Consider the following 11,896-nt stretch of genomic DNA (forward strand, 5'->3'; position numbering starts at 1 on the left):
TTAAAATTATGCAAAACTAACTTAACTAATCCTACAACTCTGAAAAAAGAATTACCCTAAAGAAACAAAACAAAATAAGTTCAAAATTTGAAATTTAGATAATAAAGTGTACTCTTTAGTTGACTTAAGGAATTGTAAACCCTCTGTATATCAATTTTATAATAAAAAATGCATGAACAAAGAAAGAAAATAGCCATTGGTCAATAACAACAGGAAAAACATCAGTAGGTTTTTTGTGTTCAAAAAAATCAATGGAACAGATAACAATGTTCCTTCCATAATAAATGTACTCATTACCTTATTTAAGTAACTGTATCCCCTCTGTACATTACCTTTACATAAAATTAAATTGAAATTAAAAGTAAACTAAATAATATACCAATTAAGAATTTGTAGAGAGCTAGGAAGGTGGCTCAGTGGTAGAGTGCTTGCTTTGCATGCTTGAGGCCCTGGGTCCGATTCCTCAGCATCACATAAACAGAAAAAAAAAGACAGAAGTGGCGCTGTGGCTCAATGGTAGAGTGCTAGCCTTGAGCTAGCCTTGAGGGACAGCGCCCAGGCCCAGAGTTCAGGTTCCAGGACCAGAACACCCCCCCAAAAAAAACAGAATTACTAGAAGCCATTGGTTAAAAACTTTTTAGAAAACTGCCCTAAGTACCCAAGTAATATAATTTGATGATACTATTTATATACTTCAACTTCAGCAGAGAAGTGAAAAGTTTAAAAACTGTTACAAAGTAAAGTAATAAATCAGAATATATTACTATTAATAATAATCACAAGATGAATTTATAGTGGTAGTCAAATATATAAGAAATGAGGCAATTTGCCATTTGTTTGCACTTAATAAGTGAGAAAGAATTTTCTAGGTCGTTTTAAATATATAATAAGTTTAATGAAGAAACTATTCTGTCACATCATAAGATAATCAGATGAAGCTGATATTAGAAAAAAGAGCAGATTGTACTAAGTTCTGTATGTTAATGTATATACTTATTTTTGTTGTGGGAAATTGTGTTCAATTTGGGGTATTGTTTTTGTTAGACTGGTTAATTTTAGGATAGCGGTTCCCTTTCCACAAGAACAAGCACCTGATCTGTCTTTTTAACCTTCTCATTACTGACGGCATAAGAGTTGCACACCAACTTGTCTAGATTCCTACCTTGGCCGGCCTGTATTCTGCAGCCCTTCCAATCTTAACCTGTAAATAGTGCAGGATGGTGGAAATAATACAATGCACCCAGGTATAGATTGAGAAGGAAGTCCACTAAACTTTTGGCCTGGGTTCTGTTCTCAAGCCTCCTCAATAGTTAAAGAGTTCAGATGGAAGCCCCTAGTGCCAAGCAGTAAGAGTATTGTTTAAAGAAACTAGACATATATATGACTTAGGCATGTGAACAACTCAGGACAAGAATAAAAGAGCAGTGAAGCATAGAGGACAGGCCCAATTTTAACTAGCTACTTAGAGGCTGAAGAAGCTTAGCTAGCAACTCAGGAGGCTGAGATATGAAGACCACTATTCAAAGCCAGTCCAATCATGAAAATAAATGCGATTATCTCCAAAAAAACAGAAGTGGAACAATGGCTCAAGTGTTAAACCACTATCCTTGGTCACAGAAGCTTCGGGAGAGTGCCCAGGCACTATCAAGCTTCAGGAATGATGAATGAATGAATGAGCACTTGCACATGCCCGTGTGTATATATGCATGCATGTGTACACACACACCCACACACACACACTCTCTCTACACACTCTCTCTCTCACACACACGCCAATGAGTATTTCAATGCAAAGTTCTTTTTTTACCTTGCTGTAATCTATTTCCCTGTATTAGTTTACAAATTAACAAAATCAGCTAAGCACCTATTTACATACAACTCATCTTGTTTCTCTAAAGTCAACTCTCTTTTTGGAAGCACGCTTTTATTTGACCCAAATGTAAATTATTCAGAAGGTCGATTCGTGTCCCTCAATTCTGTAGAATTAGATGATTGTTTAGCTTCCTCCAAGCAATATAATTTTGTGAAATCCTTCATCAAGCAACGTATTTCTTTCACTAGAAGGGAAGCCTCTGTCAAACAATTAATAATAGGTTTTTCTTCTCCTTGCTAGCATCTGTAGTTTTATTATCTTCATATATTTCATGATCTGTCTGTGTATGACAAAGACTGCTGTGAAAATAAAAAGAACCTTTGCAGCACTTATCATTTATATACCATTCATAGATATGAAGGTATTTAAATACTACTGAAATTGCTATGGAATGAATCATGTTCACATTGACTATCATGAAAAATAAGAATTGGTTTCTCAGAACTTTAGGTAAGAACTTGATTGAAAGAAACAAAAGGAAAAGTGAGGAACAACTCAACACATACATTCAAATGAAACAAAACAACCCAAGAAAACAAATTTATTCAGTACTCAAGAACCTGCAGGAAATGCCAAGTCTTAAAAAAACATCAGCTATGACAAGCTTATGACAATCCTGACTACATGGGAGTCTACTCATGTGAGGATAGAGGTTAAAGCCCAGACTGGACAGAAAGATATGTACACAATGCCATGCATCTGTTATTCTAAATTCCAGGACTAATAACATAACATGGAATGAGCCAAAGATCATACACAAGTATCTGAAAAATAATCAGGATAATTTAGGGCTGGAGACATTACAAAGTGGTAAGAACACCCATTTAGGGGGCACAAGACACTCAATTCAAACTCTAATATTATGGGTATTAAAGTAAAAAGCTATGATTTTAAATAATTGGAATGATTGTAACATTTGAGTATGTGAGTGGAAAAATGCATGAGAGAGATAGAATGAACCCATGGTGCAATGCTTTCAACTTAAGCGAAAATGTTTTGTGGTACTTCAGACAAAACAGAGTTACCTTGCAAATGAGCATGGTTGTGCATTTGAGTGATGGAAATACTTTACTTACACAGGTGTAAATTACATAGATTTTATTTGGGTAGGTTGTATTTCTTGAATTAAGAGCCTCGATGATGTCCCTGAAATTTTTCTCTCAAGGCTACCACTCTACTACTTTGAGCCACAGTTCCAATTCTGATTTTCTTTGGTTGTTTGGTGATAAGAGGCTCATGACATTCCTGCCCAGGATGGCTTCAAACCATGATTGTCAGATCTCAGTCTCCCGAGCAACCAGGATGCCAGGCAATAGCCGCCGATAGTTTTAATAATTTAGTAAATTGTACAGTTACTGAAGTTATTCATTATCATAATAACCTGTGTAATATATGCATGTATGTATATATCAATGCATATGGATAGAAATATTTTAACATATTTTTGTATCTACAGTAGATTTATGAAATCATCCATTATAAAATAAAATGGAAACAAAAGTTAATAAGGAGCAGAAATGATCACGTTTCTTGTTGTTGAATGGAATACGAATTGTGAGAATCAGTTTGGGCAAACCATCTCTACGTTAACAAAATGGATACGAGGTGTTATTTCCATTCCAACTATTTGCCTATATTGTACAACCTCACACATGAGTGTCAAAATCAAACCACACTTTTTGCCTTTGCTTTTAACTCACTTGTTATAATTTACGGGTTATTTGAAGTAATCAAATAAAGATTAAAATAATATTATGTGAGGCTATGAATTAGAGCTGAAAATGATTTTAAATGTGATAATACCTAATTAAATTACATACTTCTTACTTTTACTCTATCATGTCCCTCATTTCCACACTAGGAAAGTATATAGAAGGTTCTCACTAAATTATATGTACATTTATGAAATAATGTATTGAAAGAATATGGGCACAGTGTGGTTTTAGCTTATTGAGACCTGTAGGAGGAATTGTGTTTCTGAAGACTTCCAATACATTGTCATGAAATGAAGGGAAGGATGTGCTTATTCTGGAAAACTGGCAAGAGGATTACTCTCATAAAGGTAGTGATGAATTCTTCCAAAAAGTTACAGTAAAATCACTTTCATAACCATGTTCACTGCTGCACTATTCACCGTAGCCAAGTTATGGAATTAGCCCAGATATCCTTTGGCGGAGTGATGGTTGGAGAAAGTGTGGCACATATACAAAATTGGATTGCATCCATCCATTATGAGGACTGTTACATTATTTGCAATGAAATGGATAGATCTAAAACTATATTAAGTGAACTAAGTCAGAGCCAGACACAAAGGACCCATGTTCTGTCTCATATTTGGAAGCTAGAACTTTATTACAAGTTTACACAAAAATATTAACCAAAGCATGCTATTTGCGGAGGAGTATTTCAAAGGTGTAATTTCTTATAAAAGTGAACTTTTAATCCAACAAAATATATATCAGGAAACTATCACTTGGAAGATGTGAGGGGAAGTCAAAAGGAAGGAATAAAGAGAGTTATGGAGGAAGAGAGTGAAAGTATAATATTCAATGTAGATAGTATGAAACTAGGAAAAATTAAAGTGGGGTGAGCTTTGGAAGGGTGTGGAAAAGTTATATAAAGATCCATTATACTTAAAAAAACTGATTTGTTGAATGGAAATTCCATTGTCCAAGTATTTATGATAATAAAAATATAATTAAAACAATGGAGACAACTGATCTTAAATTCTATTTCCATCTCTTTTAAAAAATAAAATTTTTTGCTCTATAAATTGATCAGAGAGATGGATTTTGTGGCTAGCTAGATCATTGCACATCTGTCTCTCTCTTCTTCTTTCCCTTTCATGGTTCTCATAGGTAATATGATTGCTCCATAATTATCCTAATTTATTTTGCTTTTATATTTTTGGTTGCATGATTTCACTTTCTGCTCTGCCATTTCCCAACTGATTTACATAGAAGGTATTATTTCCTATTTTCTCATTCCTAGAGTAAGCTGCACATGAAGACACCACTGGTCCTCATTTTCAGTCTGTACCTTTGAATAAGGAGGAAAATTTTTCCTCTGCTCTCTGCCAATTCCTGACTCTCCAGTTAGAATAATTTACAATAGTAAAAATGATAAAAGAGAAAATAAATAATAGTGAAAAAAACAGATGCAGAAAATTCACCGGATTTTTTTGACCAGTTCATCCAATGTGAACTATTGGGGAAATACATGGACACCTCATTCTCAAAGGCACTCAAAGTCTCTGGCTACACAATTCTGATGAAGATGAGGAACAAGATGAAAAAGTGAGAAATGATATCAATTGCAAGAAAAATGGAGAAGGATTCAAGAAAATTTCTTCTTTGTTCTGCCCAAAATAATTGCCTTACTACAGTGCAGAGACTACTTTGCAAAAAGGCCACTCATGTGGAGGAGATGGGGAAAAACCAGTTGTTTAAGGATACAGGTGGACCTGTTGCAACAATGAGAAGTACAAGTTGTCATGTCCAAAACGAGCTTTACAACGTTGGTGCGGGGGAGGGGGGGGGGAGAAGGATTGGGATTAGGGGGGGAGGGGGGAGGCTGGGAAGGGATGTGAAGGGTAAACAAAGGAGGAGGCTGCAATGCTTGGTAAGAAATGTACACATTATCCTGCCCATGTAACTGTAGCTCCTCTGTACAGTATGTTCACAAATAAAATTAAATTAAATTAAAAAAAAATGTGTATACCCTTCATCGAGAAGCCTACAGTGGATACTTAGACATTGTCCATGACTTGGTGGCTCCAGGTAGATATTCATGTAATAATTGTGAATGGCTGGACACCCCTGTACAGTACTTATACATGGAATAATACCAGAGTGGCTTCTTTATTTCATCATGATGCAGATATCAACGGCCAAACTAAAGGCCTCTTGACCCCCTTGCATCTTGCTGCTGGGAATGGAAATAGCAAAGTTATGCTAGATCTCCTTCTGTTGAACCATTATATCAAACCAGGTCTGAAGCACAACTTGGAAGAAACTGCATTTGATATTGCCAAAAGAATAAGTATGTATCACTACCTCTTTGAAGTTGTGGAAGGCTGTACAAATTGTTCTCCAAAATCCTAATGGTTTGGTTAAGTTTTTTAAATTTCAAAATTGCCAGTCCATCCTATGTGGCCATACAAAATATTTTCACAATACAAAGCAACAGCAATATCTTACTTTAAAAATTCATGGATTGCATGGTATTCTTCCAAGTGAATTGCCTGACTTTGATGTCAAAATATATTCAAGTTATTTGTATACTAATGATTTCTGTAGAGTTTGAGATTTTTTATTTATTTTTTTTTAATTTAATTTAATTTTATTTGTGAACATACTGTACAGAGGAGTTACAGTTACATGGGCAGGATAATGCGTACATTTCTTACCAAGCATGGCAGCCTCCTCCTTTGTTTACCCTTCACATCCCTTCCCAGCCTCCCCCCTCCCCCCCCAATCCCAATCCTTCTCCTCCCCCCCCCCCCCCCGCACCAACGTTGTAAAGCTCGTTTTGGACATGACAACTTGTACTTCTCATTGTTGCAACAGGTCCACCTGTATCCTTAAACAACTGGTTTTTCCCCATCTCCTCCACAAGTTATACTGACATCAAATATAGTGAAAGCAGGGGTTATACTGTGGGGGAGGGACATACAAAGCAACAAAGAGATAATCTTATAAATGTGTTAGAAACACATGCATGAAAGAAAAAAAACATTAAAATACACATCTAAGGGTTCATTTTCCTGACATCACATTATCTGACCTTTTCCGCTTGACTCATACATATACTAGATATTACAAATAAGGGAAACCATGGGACCTACGTTTCTTTGGGCCTGGCTTACTTCACTTAATATAATTTTTTCCAAGTTTTTCCATTTCCTAACAAATGGGGCAATGTCATTCTTTCTGATGGAGGCATAGAATTCCATTGTGTATATATACCACATTTTCTTGATCCATTCATCTACTGAGGGGCATCTGGGTTGGTTCCATATCTTAGCTATGGTAAATAATGCTGCAATAAACATAGTTGTGCTGGTAGCTTTAGTGTGGTCTTGTTTGTAAACATTTGGGTAAATGCCCAAAAGTGGGATTGCTGGGTCATAGGGGAGCTCTATGTGAAGTCTTTTGAGGAACCTCCATACTGCTTTCCAAAGTGGTTGAACAAGTTTACATTCCCACCAACAATGAAGTAAGGTTCCTTTCTGTCCACATCCCCTCCAGCATCTGTTGTTGTTAGAGTTCTTGATTTTTGCCATTCTAACTGGAGTGAGGTGATATCTCAATGTTGTTTTGATTTGCATTTCTTTTATGGCTAGGGATGTTGAACATTTCTTCATGTGTCTATTGGCCATCCTTCTTTCTTCTTCAGAGAAGTTTCTCTTTAAGTCTTTAGCCCACTTATTTATTGGGCAGTTGTTTCTTTGAGGATTTGTTGTTGGGGGGTTTAATTTTTTGAGTTCCAAGTATATTTTAGATATGAGACCCTTGTCCGTTGTATGGCTAGTAAAGATCTTCTCCCAATCCGTGGGCTTTCTATTGATCTTGCTAGCTATGTCATTTGCCCTGCAGAAGCTCTGCAACCTTATGCAATCCCATTTGTCCAACCTTTCTTTGATTTTTTGTGTTTCCGGGTCTCTATTCAGAAAATTTCGGCCTGAGCCAAGGAGACCTAGGGTTTCTCCTATTCCATCCTGTAATGTTTTCAGAGTGTCCGCTTTGAGTTCAAGGTCTTTGATCCATTTGGAGTTGGAGATTTTTTAATAAGAAATAATTTTAACTTATCTGGTGAAATGAGTAGTACAGAAACTAAAGATATTTCTGATGATTGTCTGAAAAAAAGTATATTTTAAAATATTTAGTATTCTGTTTGTATAATATCCATAATCTATTTCATTCTCCCCTAGATATAGTACTTTGAATTCGACATTGTTTTATAATATATAGGTTCATTAATAAATATGTCCTTTCAGCTAACATTCCACATAGAAACAGTTTAAGATTCCTTTAATTCCTAGGTCCTTATAGAATTTTATTTCTTTGGGATAAAATGACAATGTTATCTTATTTCAAAAGTTTTATAAAGGTTATACTATGTAAAGGCCTTTCTGAAAAGGTGAAGATTGAATACACTGATGTCAAACTAACTTTTTCTGTATGAAATACATGTATTATTACACTTGTATATTTGTAATCAACTTTTTAATAACTGTTTTTCATTTCTTGCATCTGAAGAATGAAAAATATGGGATGCTTCACAAATTTTCATATCATTAACATAGCTCTTGTAATTCGGGTAGACGTGCTGCTGAAGCATGTAGTATCCTGTAATTTAAATAATTAATGATGCAATCTTTTTTTTTTTTCTTTTTGGGTCCGGTCGTGGGGCCTGAACTCTGGGCCTGGGCGCTGTCCCTCAGCTCTTCAGCTCAAGGCTAGCACTCTACCCGCTTGAGCCACAGCGCCACTTCCGGCTTTTTTCTTTTTGCTTATGTGGTGCTGAGGAATCGAACCCAGGGCCTCATGCATGCAAGGCAAGCGCTCTATCACTGAGCCACCTTCCCAGCCCCTAATGATGCAATCTTAAGACAGGCATATATCCTTGGTTGCCTATTTGTAACAAGGAAACCTTATTGTTCCCTAAATTGCTATTCATCTTATTTCTGTAAAAATTCTGTTTTTGTGGAAAAAAACTCATATTGTTTGTTCAATTGCTCACATTTACAATTTTTGTCAATAGCTATTTTAAGTCTTTTTCATTTGAAATTTGATCATACTTTGAAGCCTTTATAGCTAGGTCCAAAGGTGATGCCTTTTCAAGTACTTATTTATCAACTGATTTAGCTTTGTGGAGCTAGTGGATTCAAAGTAAGCCTTGCTTAAGAGCTACTTCTAAACTTCTCCAGCTCAAAATGTCCCAAATGAGGTCTTAGTGGCACAAATGTCTGCCTGACCCATTACCCTTGCTCTATGTAGGAACAGACCAACCAGAATATCTTACCCTGATAGCATAGCTTGTCTTACTGGAGCAAAACTAATCTTAGTTACAATGGATCATAGAGAGATGAACAGTTCAGACAGAACTGTTCAGACTAGAACGTAATTTTTCATAATATAATTATTTATTATCCCTACCATTTCAAAAGTAGCTAAAGCCAAAAAGGTGAAAGTTGTTCATATGCATGATTACCTACTGTCCTGGCCTGTCTACAATCTAACCAGGCAGAAATTTACACCACTGATTTTCTATCACCAAATATATTCCATAGCTCCAGGAGAAGTCCATATGTTTCTCCTCGTTATTAGGCCTTAAATTGGTAATGCTTTAATCACAGTGTTTCCTCTTGCTTCTAGGCTGTACATCTCCGAATGGTAAAGCTTTAGGTCTAATTCTACCAAACACTGAGGTAGAAGTAATGGAATAATATTTTAAAACAGTTGCCTTTGTTACCCTAACCACAACAGAACAGTGTAAAACATTTTCTTATATTATATATACTTATATATTTTATATTTATATGTGCTGATTTTATATTTCACACAGTGAATCTTATTGGAATTAATTGATAATTTGACAAATTACTTGATATTTATTCCAATAAATAGATTGGAGTATAAACAATCAGGATTAGAATATATATTAAAATATAAAAAGTATCAATACAATGTTTTTGGTATAAACCTGTGATACTTTCTAAGTGTTCTTGGTTTCTGAATTCACATGGTAAATAAAACAATGTTGTTTTCCTCTAATATATAAGGGATTTTACTGTGCTGCTCTATTCATTGTTTTAACTCACTGATCCCAAACTGTTTTTCTCCATATTTCTGAAGCATTCCTACTGATTATACACAAATATTGCTGATATGATATCTAAAAGGTATTATTCTTCTACAGGATCTACGGGTCCTAGGATCCCAGGTCCCAGTTATTTGCATCATCAGATAACTAGGGCAAGATTTCTTACCTGGGCCCATGCAACATGCCAACAGAAAGTAATTGAAGACCCATCTTAATTTATCATTTCCTATATTTCAGGGCTCCAATTCCTTGAAATGCAGGAATTAGCAGTAAGCAATTGGGAAATGCAAGGCCACTTAAAATGCAAGATGAAATCACAAAATGTGAAAGTACAGTAATTCAAACTTTCAATTTTCAGATGACCATCCCATATAAGTGAACAAGACCACAAATGTCACAAGATTATTTGTAATACCCCTCTCCTAATGATTAATGAATGATTTCAGTCCAGCATCATCAGGCCAAAAACTAGTTCCTGGAACGATAGATCCATAATTGGTCTACCAAAGCTAGGAAAACTTGACATAGAGGTCAAATATAATTCAGAAAAACATTAATTGAGAAGATCCTTAGTGCTTCAAAACACTGGTACTTCAGTAAACCTTGGTTCTGTAGTATAAAAATGTTGTCATTCTCAAACAAATGATAACCTACATTTAATCTCCTGAAAGTGTATTCTTTTTCAAATAAACTTTTTAAAACTACATTTGACAAAATAACACTTTACAAGTAGATAATATTTAGTGACGTTACAAATTTTTCAAGTGTAGGGAGCAAGTTACAATAGGGTTGATTTATTTACCCAGCACTAATGCCAAACAGGTTCAACCATTCATTAAAGTGTAGAAATAGTACCCCCCACCATTTGTGTTTTTCAGTAGGTGCCTTCTAAAATTTGTTAAATAGGTCAGCCTCCCATATTTCAAACCAAAACATTAGCTAATAAAGTACATTTCATCACATAGTAAATACATTTAAAAAAGTCATGAATTGTTGCCTTATCATATGGTGTTTTATGTTTTCGCTATCTGTCTAACATAGTAAGAAATATGACTTTAAGTCTTGAATATGGGTACTCATCAGAGATTTGATAAACATAAAATCTGTCTTCTATTTCTATCATATTCCTCTACAGTAGTAAATTTTAGTTTTCTTCTTTTCCCAAAACTTATAGGTAATAGAAAATATTATCCCATGTAAAATAAAATAATCAAAAACCATTGTACAATACCATTTATAAAACTGGTAGTTAGGAATACATTCTAAGCCATTTTTAAACTTTCTTGTTGACTACAGATTAATCTTCCAAATGGAGGGGAATAAAATCATGTCTAGGTGCTTCATGTCTCCACTCTTACAAATTGTTACTTCAGATAAATAAATTATGGAAATATAAGCTGACATCAGTTCAAGTATATGCAGGATATAAACTCCATGGAATGTATATAAACCTTTCAAAGTACTAGCAGACAAGTTTATCAGAATGACTATCAGGAAGTTGAAACCAGAAAGGAATAATAGTAAAGACATAGAATTAATGAAAATGGAACAAGAAGCAAATACAGCTAGAATACTCAATGTACACATGTGACAAAGAACGTGGTAAATCGGAAATAAGTCTTGTAGAAGGGGTTGGTTGTGAATGATAGAAGGAGTGACTCTGATCAAGGATCATTGGACAATTAGAAGGACATATTTAATTGTAACACATTTGCACAACGTTTTGAAATTCAGTGAAAAAAAAAACACAACAAAAAAAACACACAAAAAGCACAACCACACAGCAAACTTTATAGAGTATAATTATGACCTCTGAAAATTTTAAATAGTTAATGAAGGACAATCTTGGGAAAAGCATACAAAGCTGTTTAAAGTAAGCAGTGTAGGGTAGAGGAGGATTTTTAACAGATTTAAATAGATTGTCTAAGGTTATAAATCACCTACATCTGCTGCAAATATTTTCTTCTGCGAATTCTCTTGGCCTGAACTGGATACTCCAGTCCTGAGCCACACTTGATAGCTTGTGAAGATAAAAAGGAAGAAACAAGATCAAGAACCCATTACTCCACTGGAGAGAAAACAGTCCTCTATGTTTTCTCTCATTTCTCTTGACTACTTTTATTCATAATTTTAAATCAAGTGATTTTGAATTATATTTTTTTCCTTCTTTGTTCTGGCAAAGTAATTGTTCAAAGT

Source organism: Dipodomys spectabilis, unplaced genomic scaffold, assembly GCF_019054845.1.
Source record: "Dipodomys spectabilis isolate Male_0828 unplaced genomic scaffold, ASM1905484v1 ptg000142l, whole genome shotgun sequence".
Lineage (NCBI taxonomy): Eukaryota > Metazoa > Chordata > Mammalia > Rodentia > Heteromyidae > Dipodomys > Dipodomys spectabilis.